We start from the raw sequence: 15,086 nt of genomic DNA, 5'->3' as shown, positions 1-15,086 counted from the left end.
TCTCACCTGCCCTACTGAACTTGAGGAAGAGATAGCAGACTCTTTGGGGTTGGGGTTCTATAGGTAGTTGTGGTTTTTGGTTTTGTTTTGGGATTGAGTTTCACACTCTAACCCTGGACAACATGGATGGCCTGGAGCTCTCCATAGTCCAAGCCGGCCTCGAACTCCTGACATTCTCCCTCACCCTTTGGACTGTTGTGGCTACAGGCATTGAGCCATCACACCCAGCTTAATATAGACTCGAGTTCCAAATGAAAAAAAAAAAAACTAAGGTCAGAAGTTGAGCTCCAGTCAGAACAGCCAGTCTGGTGCCAACGCATTTTCACCCATGAGGCTTTTGAGCCTCAATTCCTTAAGAATGCAACAGGAAGACACCCACACTTGAGAGCAGCTGAGCACTGTTGCCTAACAACTCAGAAACCAAGTGCCCCCAACTGGTTTTCTTAGCGGCACCTTCCCAGCATGACGATGTCAGCTCAGCCAGTGTCTCAGCACTGCTTAGCAAACCCGTCCTCTGGGCAGAGGCCATGCGCAGTGACTGCCGTACATGGTGTCTTCTGGAAGCCAGGCTGCACCTCCATCACTTCTCTATGGATCACCCTTCCTTGTCAAACTGCATCCCTGACCTTCCTCACAACTCCACCCAAGCTTATCTGTTCTAGAACTCTTTCTTCCTTGGCATCCTTTATTTTAGAACCCAAAAGAGCAATTCATAAGAGTTTTACCAATTAAAAAGAAATTCAAATTTATCTCCGTGGGGTTTTGTTTGTTTTCAGACAGTCTCACTATGTAGCTTTGGCTAGCTTGAGGATCTGTCTTTGTCATGTGCCCTCTAGAGCACACAAACAGCAAATTAATCAGGTATTTCAGTGTTTTCCCTGAAACCCCCTACAAGAAACTATTACCACTCCCTGTCCACACCCAGTTGCCGGAGCTCTGGGCCAGATGTGGGATCCCACATTTTGACCCACAATTTCTGCCAGTGTCCTCTGTCACTATCTACGTGGAGGCTGCAGGTCCTTCCTAAGAGCCTCACTCACGTGCTTGCTCAGTTCCTGGCCCCAGAGTCTCTATTAGCACGTGTCATTCTGCCAGTCCCTACCATCTTACACTCTGTTGTGACCATTGTTCTGCATTCCCCACATTCTTGCTCCATTCCCTGCCCTGTGACCTCTCTGCTGGGCCCTCTGATGCCCTCTGTGGGCTGACTTCTGGTCTTTGGCTCCTAGCTCACCCTGATTCTTGGCAAACTCCGAGCCAGGCTTAATTCGCTCCAGCTACATTCTGAACTCGGCAGCTCCTGACACTCACAATTCCTCTCCTTTCTCCAGGGCGGCCCAGCCTGGGCCCATTCCACCAAACCACAGTCCAGCCCCATTGCAGCAATCTGCGACCCCACAGCAGTCCTATTCCTACCATGCAAGGAGCAAGATTATGAGCTAAACTGCCAGATGACAGGTTCAGTCAACAAACTAATAACTCATTGTCAGTGTTCCAGGTTCATATTTCATACAATGGTGGCCAAGTGTCCAACGTGATATAAACTACGATTTATGTGTTAAGGCAGGCTTTTGTAGAGATGGCGTAAACTACCTCATCAGACTCAACTGTATTGCTATCTCAGAGTTCATCCGTGTACCAGTGTAAGAAATCTACCGGCCCAGCCTCTTACAGCTCACTCAGTACATCAGCTCAGTCCTGTATACAGTTCAATTTCCTGGCTGGCTGGGACTCCAGTGTGATCTTCCAAGGAGAGCTGATCCCCATGATGCCCTGCTGGTAGACCTTTACCAGGTGCTACATAAGGAGTGTCAGCCATCTTCAAAGCTGCCGTGAGGTGGCTGCCTTATAACTCACTCTTACAAGCCATCAGTCACTCCAGCTCCTTGTCACGTAGAGAGATAGAAATGGTGACAGATTATAGAATCTGAATTCCTATCTCTCACTAGATCCCAAATCACTGAGCCTACTAAACTGTGAGGCATTGCCCATGCGCTGTGACCTAAAGCCTGACAGCCCTTCTGACCATCATCTGCCTTATGAGACTACAGGTGCTAAAGGGTTAAGGGGAAGCTGAGAGTGGTGGCTCACAGCTATAATTTTAACAAGCAGGAGGACGAGACAGGATGCACTACAGTTCAGTCACAAGGACACAAGAGCAGAAGAGGCTGAAGGTGTAGCTCAGTCCCCGTAGTGAACGCCAGGAGAGCACAGGGCCTGGGCTCAGTCAAGCAGTTCAAACAAGATCCTCATGATCTGTCCATCAGTTAAAGAGAGAAGAGACTGCAGACGACTAGACAGGCACCCAGCCCTGGGTGACAGGCACAGAACAGCACAAGCAAGGAGAGATGCTACATACAAACACGGGAGGAAGCAGTGCATGCTGGGGAGGAGGCGGGGATGTTCAGTTTATGACAACTTGACCCTGGTTCAAATCTACTATCCATCACTCAGGAATGGTACATGAAATCTTTCTTGTTTTGTTTTGTGTTGTTGTTATTTTGTTGTGGTTTTGTTGTTGTTGTTTGTTTTTTTATTTTTTCTGACACAGGTTCTCGCTGTGTTCTGGCTGTCCTGGAACTTACTGAGTAGACCAGGCTGGCCTCAAATTCACAGAAATCCATCTGCTGCCCAAGTCCTAGGAGGGCATGTGCCATCACACCGGGCAGGAATCGTCCCTGAGTCTTCACAGGCATGCGAGCGAGCGAGTTCACCTTCCTAAGGTATGAAGCACACACCCAGTAAGCTACAACAAGCAATGCTTTCCTGGAGCTCACACTGAGGCGTAGCTGTGCAAAACCTGTAGCCAGGAGACGAATTAGGAACACCTGGGAGAGAAAGGGCAGGCTCTCTAACAAAGGGACACTGATACAGTCATTGTACTCAGTTTTCCAACCAAAGGGACACTAAATAAACACAAAGGACAGAGGGCACCGGGAGTGACACCACTAAAACGACTTTTGGTAGATGTCCTCCCAACATTCCAGAGCACCCTGCCCGATAGAAACATAGGAAAGCCACAATGCCATTTTAAATTTCCTGTGAGCCATATTCGTGAGAGGAAAAGGTCAGGGTAAACTGAAGCTGAGCACCAGGTCATGTGATGTGGCAACTGTGTGCGACCGTCTGAGGGCATTTAACCACAGTGGTACTCACTCACTATGTAACCAATGGAAAAGATTAATGAGAAATTATTTCACATCTCTTCTAAGTAGTCTAGGCTACCCTTGAACTCCGTATGTACCAGAGGATGACCTTGCTCCTCCCTGAGTGTTGAGAGTGACAGGCAGGCATTCGAGGCCCAGTTTCCAGGTTCATCTTCTATTGATGGTTCCTGTGCAGGCATGAACATGTGGATGCTATCATACAAACATGTGAAGAGATGCAAGATGTGAAGAGCCAACAAAAACCGTCATCGTTAAGCTGCCATTTTTGTTAGAGACAGGGCCTCAAGGGCATAGCCTTGGCTGGCCTAGAACTCAGAGATTAGTCTGCCTCTCCCTCCCAAGTGCTTGGACTCAAGGCATGAGACACCAGACCCACCAAGGCTGCACAGCTTTGTATACGAACTTTGTTGTTTAAGTTCATCTTGACCAGAGTCAATGAGGTAGCTGAGCTGTCCCACGGGTGAAGGGAGGTGAGACACAAGGCTTAACTCCAACCAAATGGAGGTTCCTGTTCCTACATTCAACCATTTTTAACCAGATATTAGGCAGCTGTAGTTGAAGCCCCAAACACAAACAGACGATACATATTCTTTGTATTTTTATGGTCAAAATTAACTGTCTACTTGCAAATGAGGTAAGAGCACAGAAGCACGACTCTTTGATACCTAATTCAAAGCAATGCCATTTTCCTCAAATGGAAGACCAGGGTACACTAAATAAAAGCACAATTTGGGAAAGGGCTTATGGCATGCACTCTGTTGTAATGGACAGGACCATGCTCAGGACAAGTCCTGGAAAAGACCGGTATGGGGTTTAGGGACTAGTTCCAGGTCCTACAGCTAGTAAGAGGTCTATACCACAGAGGATCATGCAAATAGGACACTTCAGAATTTGACAAGGTCATCTAACCAGTCCTGCAGCCTCACCACCCAGAGCTAAGCACACATTGAGCCTCACCATTCCCACCTACCCTCCTGGCCCTACTGCATAAAACAGTCAGGACTGTTAGCGTCCAGCTCATCTGAGTCCCCATGGGAGACTCAATTTCATTAACTCGTGTTTTCAGATTCATCTGATACAAATTCCAAATGTGAGCAGAATTATATACCACCAAAACATGAAAGTCTAGACTCCATCTAGAAAGCCATGGTGGAAGGACTCTTAGATGACCACCAGATGCTGGGCTCTGGATCTTCATCTGCTATGAACTACCTGATATTCTATTTGGATTAGCTGTAAGAAAAAAAAATGTGGCAAAAATTACAAATTATATCTCAACTGTATCCAGACATGAGTCCTTTTAAAAGCAGTGGATTTTGAATGATCCAATCTATGAAGCTTTTTAACACTCTTATCATGGCGTTCAGATCTTTCTAACAAAAAAATCACACAGACAAAAGCCAACGTCCATTACTGGCCCTAAGAATCAGCCTCCAAAATGAATCTGCATCTCAAAAAAGGCTGAGGCTGATGGAACACCCGATTATCTATTAGGTCTTCAGCGCTGTTCTGAATGCCAGGAAGCTCGAACTCTGTAAGGATGTAATATCAACTCTAGTGAAAACCACGCCATGCTGGTGTGTGTGGCCCAAGACCACCAAGCAGACAGCAGCCTCAGGAGAGAGCCGAGTGACAGCTAAGAAAGCCACTGGGCACTTCTCTGTCTGCAGATGTCAATCAAACAGAATTGGCTCCCCCCTCTTGAACATCAGGCCTGGAAAAGATGATTCCAGGAATTCTTTAAGCTGTGCTTATTTATGGCTGGATTACTCGCATCTCACCTTCAGTTTTCGCTCACTTTCAGCGCATCTCTATTTCTTCTCGCTTCCACTCTGCCTGCACCCAGGAAAGCGTCCGTCCATCCAATGTGCTACTTCTCAAGACAGCTCTGATATAGAGAACACGGCCCACTCTGTGCTGAGTAGTCAGGAAGACTCTTGTCTTATCTCAAAAGTCAGCCTTAGGACAGTCACCCACCAGCCTGAGTATCCCAGCATCTCTGGGGCATGGCACTTGCTTGCCTTTGGAGATTGTCCTTTGAGCCACCTTCCCCCAAGTGCCATCCGTGTGGTAGGCAGCATGTCTCAAATCCTGCCTCTACACCCACAGCTGACCGGAGCCCTCAGTTCCCCACTGTCCAATGGGATGGTTCACCCCACTGCTTATCTGAAATCATCTGAGTCTAAACCTCACCAGATAAGAGCAGGCCATGGTGCCACACTCCTTTAATCCTGCATTTGAGAGACAGACTAGAAGATCTCTGTGAGTTAGAGGCTAGCCTGGTCAACAAACTGAATTTCAGGACAGCCAGGGCTACAGAGTGAGACCCTGCCTGAAGAAAACAAACAAACGAAGAAACAAACCCCACCGGATACTCCAGTGCCTGCAGGTGCTCCTGGTGGAGACTCTTTTGTGCCTTCTTAAACATTCTACCCTCCAACTGTTTTTTCCTTTCTGGTGCTAGAGGTGGACCCCAGGACCTCTTGCATGCTACCCAACGCTGAGCTTTACCCCAACTTTTTAAACTGTGCAAGCCCCCTTGACGGATTTTACCCTACAAGAAAAGAGCATTATACTGCCCTTATCTTAGGGACCCCAAACTCTTCACACCTGCCTTCCTGTAATCACGGCTCTATGTTGATGACAAGTCTTCTTACCTGTGACTTCGGTTTCCAAGGTGACTGCTACAAAGGTCAACAACAGTCTGAAAATATTAAACTGAAAATCCCAGAGAATAAACAATTCCTGTTTTAAATGATCCTTATTCAACCGGGGCGTGCATGATAAACCTTCTGCCCCATAACCAGAAACTGTGAGAGATGAGTTGTTAATCTCTCATTCACATATCACTTTTGATTTACTGCACTGTTCTCCTCAGCAGAGCACGGAAAGACGAGAGCATCTCCCTATTCCTTCTTGCTTCCACACGGTGCCCCCGAGAACAGCCTCATTTCCTCAGAGGTTTATATGAACAAGAAAGACTCACCACCATTCGAATGTTCAAAACTCCCTGGTGCAAGGTACATACTGGTAATCTTAGAGCTGGTTTCTCGAATGAGAACTGATGCAGCCATCCGACAAATCTGACCTCTAGCCCAGTCAGCCACACCCAAGGAGCTAAAGAGGCAGAGGGCCTGGTCCCAGGCAACTGTGCCCAAATCTGAATTCAGCAGATTACAGTTCTTCAAAAGCATTCTTTTCCCATCTCTTCTGCCTTCTGACCTGGCCATCTTCAAATAGAAAGAACAAGCTGCCAAGTAGCCTATGCGTCCCCTCCAAGACCCTCCTTGAGCCTTCCAGCTCCATCACTCCCCACAAGTGGCATGGCATGGCCTGGCCTCCTGCAGAACCACCCTCCACTCCATTCATTCCAGTGGGAGGGAGTGTAACAGCTTCACTGTAAAGCCTTAGATTCTCTCCTTCTCTCCCCTCAACTGCTGTATTGGGGGGGGGGGGGGGGAGATAAGTCCCCACTGGATCTCCCTGCCTCCAGTCTCCATCGCTTCCATTCTATTTCCAAGGAGTTCCCACAAGACTTTGGGGAAGACTAAATCTTTCTGCTAATACACCAGAGCATCCAGAGTCACCAGAACTGTCCAGAAAGATCCTCATCAGTGGAGGGCATCAAATGGCTACCACACTACCATAACCACAGGCCCACCAGGTTCTCTCGGTCGCTTCCTATCACTGCCCCAAGGCTCACATGTTCTTCTTGAACCTTGGCCAGCCTCACACACTCAAGGACTCTCCAGGGTCAACTGCAAAGCCTCTACTTCCGGGCTCCTCCCAGACAGTAACAGTAGGTGGCCAGTTCCTTTCTATGAGAGCTCTGTGGGCTACTTCCTACTCTTGGCTCCCTGGTTTCCTCTTTCCTCCGCATTCCCAGAACCTTGAAAGATGCCCACTGCTCAAAAAACAATGAAGCCTCAGGTAGCTGCAGGGTGAATCTTGCATTTGCATTGCTTGAAGATTCCTGGGCTCCCCTCCAGTACCCCCTCCCCATCCTTCCGGACCTACAGAGGGATGGACTGACTTCATCCTTAGCCGCCCCTTCCTCCTTCCTGAACCCATTTTAACCCAAATGGAGAGGGGAGCAAATGTAGCACTGGGTTAAAGCCAGCCTCAGTTACATAATGAGTTCCAGGACAGTGTGGGCTACAGGAAGGAGACTCGGTTGCAAAAGAAAAAAAAAGGACTTGTTTTCAAATCTCTCCACTCCTCCACTGCTATGACAGTGTCAAAACACGATCACCTCCTTTCCAGGTATCTGATGACTTCAAATGGTGGGTATGGGTGGTTGGGTGTGTGATATATATATTACACAGATTATACAGATACAAATTTCTGAAGAAGCTATCTGTAGACACTGAGATTTCACCAGAGATCTTCCATGTATCACTTTCCAACATTTAAATTCTATTATTATGTAGTGTTTCACTGAACTGCAAACAAATGGCTCTGCCAGACTAGGCTTGAGATTAAAAATAATTGCCGGAAGAAATAAAAGGCTGTTTTACCACTTGCAGCTTTTTGTTGCCATTCTGGCTAACTCCGATTAGTTCAGGGTGATAAAGCATGTCACCCCGTTAGAGTTCCTTTATCACGATCATCTCGCCATGTCCTCGTGGGCCCCAGCTCTTCTGGGAAGGTCTGGCTGCAGCTGCCAAGGTCGAATCTCTTCTGTATGATACAGTGAGCTGAATTTACTTCATTTAAACTTCAAACTCATACGTATGAGCAAACAGTGCCTAGTATTTACAAACAATAAAATAAAAAGATGCTGATACAAAAATCTGTACAGGTCTGAGGTAGGTTTTGTCCACAGTCACCTGAAACCGGACTGTTCTTCAACCAGAGTAAGGGTGAACAAACTATGGTATATCCAGACGGTGGAATAGTACTCACCAATAAAAAGGACCAAGAGTCAACAGTACACAAAGCAATAAAGATGCTTCAGGCACGTCTTGCCAAGTGGAAGAAGCCATTGTTTGGGAATGCCCAAAAAAACTTTAGCCAGAGAAGAATAGAATAGCCAACCATAGGACTGCGGTTGCCAGGGACTTAGGTGAGGGGAGAGCTTGCCTCAAAGGGGCAGCAAGAAGTCTCAGTACGATTTTGCACGGATTCTATCAACTTATATGTGGCTCTATACACATGTCAGAACCTAAGCAACTGTCCACCATATGTCCCTGGGTGTAAATTAAACATTTGAAACCCTTTAACCATGCCTTGAGACTAGTGATCTCTAAAACATACTTAACACCAACATATGGACTTCGGGGCTGCTGTGCCTGTGAGGACTGCTCTCTTAGTTCTGACAGTCTGAGAAGTGAGGGGGAGATCGGGGTGGGGTGGGGAGAGGCAGCTGAGGAAGGAGTTTCCCCAACTGTCCTTCAGCTCTCTGTTCAGCCCCTTGTACCTTTTAGAAATTCCACACTAGGGTAACTTCTGCAGCAGTAGTTAAGGCTCAGCTCTAACCAATGGTAACTTCTGCAGCAGTAGTTAAGGCTCAGCTCTAACCAATGACATGGGCGAGGTTACTCAAAATCCACGCAACACAGAGGCTGACAAAAGGATTTCAAAGAAAGGGCAGCAGGGACCAAGTCTTAACATGGTAACTCAACCTAGCAAGTGTAAGAGGGAGAAAAAAAAATCCACTTAAATGTGATCTACCTCCTTCCAAGTCTGTCCTTAAAAATGAGCTGGGCTGGCATGGTGGCACATGCCTGCAACCTTGGCACTCAGAGCCAGGTAGAAGGATGACGTTTGAGGACGGCCTGACTCCAAGGTGGGTAGGGGTGTTTAAGAGAAAAGAGGAGAGGGTGGGAGGGAAGGAAAGTGAGAGATACTATGAACACAGAATGAAGCCCTGAACCAGGTTAGACCGAGCTGTAAAAGAAAGAAACCTTGGATTGAGTGTTCCTTAACATGGAAAATATGAGTCAATTTCAGGCAAAGGATGAAAACAAGCAAGTGTTCACCACCCAGTTACACTTTCTTTCCAGTGTGCTCTGGCCAAACCCGCACATTCCTGCTGCAGACAGGGAAGGCCCGAAGGTCCTCCTCAGAGACTGCCTCAGGAAAGAGCGAACAGGCGCCAGCTGTGGCTCTAACATGAAAGCCATGGTGTTCCTTCCTGGCTCTACCAGGAAGGAGCATGCCCTCGCTTCTTCTCCAGAACACTCTGTGTTTCTGGGTCCCTCTCCCTGGAGAGGCAGGCCTGCTACCTTGTTACAGCCCAGCATGAGATCAACACCTGAGGCCAACTCCAATCCAAGATGAGCTCATGATTGCTGCCTGGGAGAACCAGCTCCCCGGCCTCCAACGGCATTTGCAGCTGGAAAGACTGGCCTAAATGTAAAACAAATGCTATTTTCGGGAGAGACTTCTTGGGGGGTGGGGGGGGGGGGAGAACAAAGCTAAATCCAACAAGACCAGAACATTCCACGACACACAGTACCTAAAAAGGGCTTTCGAAACACATTCTCGAGAAATGGTCACTGCAAGAGGCTAGCTGTGAAAGTTAAATAAAACCCCCTGCCCCTGGAAAGACCGGAATGAAGGACTAAATGACAGACCAGCTTATTGTCTTAAGCTAATTAAGGTTTATCACATTAGCCTTCTGAGTTTTAGTTGGCACCAGAAACTCAGGGACCAACACCCCTTGGAGTACAGATTCGAGTATGGTCCGCAAGCATTATTTCTCCCACAGTCATCTGCAGAACACCCCTGGCAGTCGAAAATGAGGTAGAACTGAAAACCAATTGTAGCAGTCTGATTTGCAAAGAACCTGTCCCGTTCTGGAAGCTCTCTGCTGGCATATCCGTCTGAGATCGCATTTATCTCTATTAAATACTTTATAAAATATTCCAAGCTAACCATGCACTCTAGTCGTCGTCCCCCCCACCCGCCTTTTTTGCCAATGCTAGCACACAGGCGACTCTCTGCAGCCCAGTTTGGGGGTGGGGGGGGGGGAACCATCCCAACAATAAAACCCCTGCATACTTAACACCCTTTACTGCAGACAGACTGCCCACCGACTGCCAGCACACAACTCCACCAAGGCTAAGATCCTCCGCATTTCTGAATAAGTCTATTCAACTGAGCCCAGAGAGGAACCCGATACGCACTTCAAAGGGAGAAAATGTATTTGCAATCAGGTCTCCCATGGGCTCCTCTTGACTGTGCTTTTTTACCAAAACCAGCAGAAAGGCAGAACCAGCTCTGTTGCTGAGATCAGACTGGACCAGACTGGTGTGGCTGGTTTCCTGTTTGGGGAAGTTGGAGTTCTTTGCACAAGGAACCCCAAGGCAAAACGTTTTAGTGTTCTCCTGGAAGCTGCCACCGCCTTTGTTCTTCACTAATTTGCTGCCCTCCTTTGCATTCTCCTCTCCTCTCTTCCCCAGCTCTAGGTTACTCTTTTTTTTTCTTTCTTTCTTTCTTTTTTAACCAACCCAATTCTGACTGCAGCAAAGCATTAGACATTTCCCACCACCCACTACAGTACAGCTATAAGCTGACAACCATTCTTGTACAGAGGAAACCAGAGAGACCTGGGTTTCTCTTAGTCCTTCTAGTAGCCCCACATTAAAATGTATGCCACAAATAATCCAATGGTGAACACTCCGTCGACAGCCCCCGAAATCAATAAAAAGACATTCCACCACTTGCCTGAGAAACCTTTCAGGTCAACACGGGAGCAAGGGGAAGGGAGAGGTGAACGATGAACAAAAGCCGACTCTACCTCCAGGCTCCTCACACCCTAAAAAGCTGGCTGGCCTGCTTCGATTTGGTGAAGCCCTTCCTTTTCTCACGACTGTGGTGAAAACACGAAATGTGGACTGCATCTATGCAAAAACAGTGCCTTCTCCACAAGGCCCAGCCGCCTCCCACCCTCTAAACATGCTTTTCCAGGCCTGGCTCCTCCAAATCACCCAGGCACATGCAATTTAATGAAGGTATTCAGATCTCGCCTGGATAGCAACACCATCAAAAAAAAAAAAAAAAAAAAAAAAAGGCACTGGAACCCCATCAAACATGGATAAGAGGAAAGGTATTTGGTCTACACTCTGAACCCCACTCATCTCCAGGGTACCAATCCACTGTCAGCCTGTGTCGGAAGAGATGTGCAAATTAATATTTAAATTCATGCTAAAAATAGCATTATCTCACCTTGTGAACCTTGACCTTTTGAAAAGACTTTGGCCCAGTGTTCAGTTACTGTCACACAGTTGCATTCTCTGCAAATAGGAAAGGGTTAAAAGCAGCCCCAGTCACCAGGCCTACAAGGAAAAAAAGAGAGACAGCATGGATGGCTGACAGCATCCCTGGAACACATGTATGCTCACTTCCTCGAACAAGATTGTTACCTTTTGGCCTTCATAACAGTCCCAAGTATCCCCAACACCCTCTTAGTAGCTTCTAAAAGGAAAAGCCCAAAACAGAACACAGCCTGCAAGAGAGAGGGAAAAAAAAAAAGCATGCACAGCAACATTCTCTAGCAACAAACTACCTTACAAACCCATCAGTTCATTCTAGTTTTGTTTCCATAAAAACACAGAGAAAAGGAGAGAGAGATTGTACCAAGTGTCCCCACCCTAATAAGGCACATATTTTTTTTTCTTTAATAAGGGCTATAAATCTCAGCTCCTTGTCCATCCCTTAAGCAAAAGAGAAAAAAAAGGCAGGAAAAGCCCAAGAAATCTCAGAGCCTGCAAACGTGCACCTTTCCCCCCAATCATCTCTACACAGGCTCTTTTAGGGCTCCATTAGTCACGTACCAATGCTGTGTGGTGTCTACGTGTGCATTTACATACTGTGTTGGGATGGTAGCTTCCTGCAAGCGTCTCTGCTTTTGGCTGCCATGAAGGGAGGAAGCTGCTATCCCACTGTGGTAGCTCAGTGACTGCATTGTGTTCAGGAGCTGATCTGCCTCAAACCAGTTTCAGCCGGTTCTGGTCACCCTACATAAAAAAGCTATGGCAACCCTCGCTGAGTTGCCAACAAGTCCCTGAGAATCAGCACAGGGTGGGAGCTTGCTGGGGGTTGCCTCTCCCTTTTAGGGCTTCCTGAGGAGGGAAAGGTCATTGTGTGTGTGTGTGTGTGTGTGTGTGTGTGTGTGTGTGTGTGTGTGTGTGCCCCCTCCACACAAGCACAGGACCCTGGAAATGCTAACCACACGAGCCCCCCACAGCCCCTCAGGGCTCATATCCCTCTTCCCCTCCACCCCGAAGCCCACCGCAGACACTGATTTCCCCCTCCTTCTCTTGTCCCCACTTACCTCCCACAACCTGGCTCAGATCTTTGTGTACGTGTGTGTCAGTGTGTGTTCCCTGTGTTGGTGGCTGACAAAAGAGCCCCCAAGAAAGCAATCTTATGTGTGTCTCCTCACCCAGGATGCGTCGGCTGCAGGAGCCGGCCTGGCCTCCTAGCAGAGTGGTGCTGGCTTGTTGACCAGGCTCCTCTCTGCCTGTCACCCCCCACCCCACCCAGCCCCCTCCTCCCTTCCGTCCTTCTCCTCTCTCTCCCAGCCCTGTCACCACCACCACCAGCAGCAGCCCCCCCCAGTCTCCTCCTCCTCCTCCAACCTTCTCTTCTTTCAAGCACCTGGGGGGGGAGAGGTCCAAAATCCCTTCACCTCTGGGTAGCACACTGGTGATGTTGTGGGGCGTTAGGGGACAAGTCAAGGGACAGTAAGGGAAGAGGGGGCACCCAGGCCTTGGGAAAATCATCTGTGCACAACCAGCCCTGGAGGGGGAGGCGAGCCCGCGCTCACGTGGCCCCCACTGGAGCTGGTGGGGCCTAGCCACAGCGGCCCTGCCTCGGCCCCCCCTCAAGGCGCTGGCTGGGGCGCGAAGGCCGCCTGTCCCCAAAGCCAGGGTGGGACAGGCCGCCGCACTCAGGCCAAGGCAAGGGGCCTGAGCCTCGCGCGCTCGCCGTGACCCGCGGGGTGGCACGAGGGGCCCAAATGCCCCCTCCCGCCCTCGTCCGCCCGCACCCTCGCGGCCCCCTGTCCCAGGCGCACACCCACCCCCTGGCCGGGCGGGCCTCCGCAGCGCTCAAGCCCGGGTGTCCCGGCCGTGGCTCGGGCGACCTCTGCTCCGCGCGCCGCCGCCGGCGGCTGCTGCTGCTGCGCCCGCTGCAGTGCGAGCGGCGGCGGAGGCTTCCATGCTACGGGCGTGTCGCGCCTCCCCGCCGCCGGGGTCTGTGTGCAAGAGCCGAGCGGGGCCTCGCCGCCCCAGGGCTCCTCGCCGCCGCGGCCTCGCGGTGCGCCCGGACCGCCGGCCCCGCTCCCCCGGGCGCGGGCTCTAGGCCGCGCAGCGGCGGCGGTGGCGGTGGCTCGGCCCGGGCCACGCCGGGGCCTAGCGCTCGGGCCGCCCGGGCGGCGAGCGAACAAAAGGGAGCGCGGCGAGGGGGAGGGGGCGCCGTGGGGGAAGGGAGCCCGAGCCGGGCTGCGGAACGCGAAGCCCGCGGCCGCGACGCCCCTGCCGGCCCGTGGCGCCTCGCCTGCCCGGGTTGAAAGGCTGCGGGCGCACGGCCCGACCCGGCCCGGAGGTGCTGGTGGCGGTGCTGGGGATGGGGCCGAGCGGGGGGCTGCTTTGCTGTCTTTTCAAACGACACTTGAGACTCTCACCCAGTCCTTTTCCATGGCCCCAAGCCGCGACTTACTGGAGTGGAAGGATGCAAGGCCTCGCCAAAGATGGTTGAAAAAAAAATGCCCGTGAGCCTCTCTACCCAGGATCTTGAAGCCAAGGTGGTGGTTGTGCTGTCCTCCTCGTAATGGTGGCAATAAGTAAGAAGAGAGCACGCTATCTTCAGATAAATTCAATCTGAGATTCTCCCAGGAGGTGGAAGAAAGGGCTCCCTTCTGTTAGTTAGTGGTTTGGAGCCCTTTTCGCCTTAAACTGAGCCACAAAAGAATGGAAGACACCCCTGGGGTGGGGAGAAAGCCCTGGTGTAAAAGACACACGTTTGCTTTCAGAGAAAAAGCCACTGGGGCCAGATTGAAGCATGGCATGTTTGGTTCATGTAGGGTGGTTGTTGTTTCTTTTTTTAAAAAAAAACTGGGGGGGAATGATATTGAGTAAACACGATGTAATAGCTGGTCTTTACGTTCTATAAGGGAAGATAGTGAACAAATGGAACAGGCACACGTTGTACATACAGCAGGTGGTCATGGCTTAAAGAACACAGGCAAAAAAGATACGGACAGAAACCCAGCCAAAGGCCAAGAAGGGAGATAATCGGAACCTATCTGAGAGGGAGACACTGCGTTTCCATGCCAGATGAAATATGCTGTTTTCCAGCCCTATGTCCTGGTGCCCATCTTGTGCACAAACGAGCAAGCCACTAAAAGAGGTTGGGTTTTTTGCTGCTGCTGCTGCTGCTGTTATTGTTTTAAGAACAAGAGAAACCTCCATGTCAAGCTAATGGTGCTGACTGGAAGTAGGACAAAATGGAGGGACCTGGGGGGGAGGGGGGACCTTCCACCATTACCTCCTAGAAAGGCTCCCTCCCTCCCTCCTCTTTGCTTGCACTCTGAAGACAATACAACCACTGGAATAGCAGTGAAGAATCCGGGCAAAAGTGTTCCTGTGGGTTTCATTTTAGATCAGACTGGTGAAGGTCTGCAGAGTGTACAGAGAAGTTTTTCTGTTAAATCTCAGAATTCTCTCGCATTAACTTCCGTGAAGGAAGCCGCCATTGTCCTCTGCCTTGGGGCAGAGGTGGGATGTGCAGTGGAAAAAGATCTTTTGCTCTTTAAAGACTTTTTTTTTTTCATGCAAACGCCTTAGACTGCCTCACACGAGAGAGTTCTTTAGCTTCAACCTGCGCTTGTGCCACAGTGCACAAAAGTCCCAGTGCCTCGACACACAGGGTTAGGAAGACCTATTCTGTCTGCTGACTCTGCCAACCCCA

At 49.7% G+C, this 15,086-nt stretch overlaps 1 protein-coding gene across 3 annotated transcripts in view; it reads right to left on the bottom strand.

Moving 5' to 3' along the window:
- The window catches only part of Zfp532 (zinc finger protein 532), a 109,214-nt gene extending 95,098 nt beyond the window's left edge, over positions 1-14,116 (bottom strand). Inside the window, exons 1-2 of one of the 3 annotated variants that reach the window (NM_207255.2) lie at positions 13,836-14,116; positions 11,340-11,449 (exon numbers count right to left, since the gene is read on the bottom strand). The gene's annotated coding sequence lies outside the window, so the exon portion shown is untranslated. Of the gene's footprint in view, positions 1-10,838; positions 11,146-11,339; positions 11,450-11,536; positions 11,929-13,835 lie in introns of those variants that run through there. The other 2 variants (NM_001361053.1, NM_001361051.1) reach the window with 2 other exon arrangements.
- Between the last annotated feature and the right edge of the window lie 970 nt (positions 14,117-15,086).

This window comes from Mus musculus, chromosome 18, assembly GCF_000001635.26.
Source record: "Mus musculus strain C57BL/6J chromosome 18, GRCm38.p6 C57BL/6J".
Taxonomy (NCBI): Eukaryota; Metazoa; Chordata; class Mammalia; order Rodentia; family Muridae; genus Mus; species Mus musculus.
The sequence above is the reverse complement of the archived record's forward strand: the minus strand, read 5'-3'. Positions and strand labels throughout refer to the sequence as shown.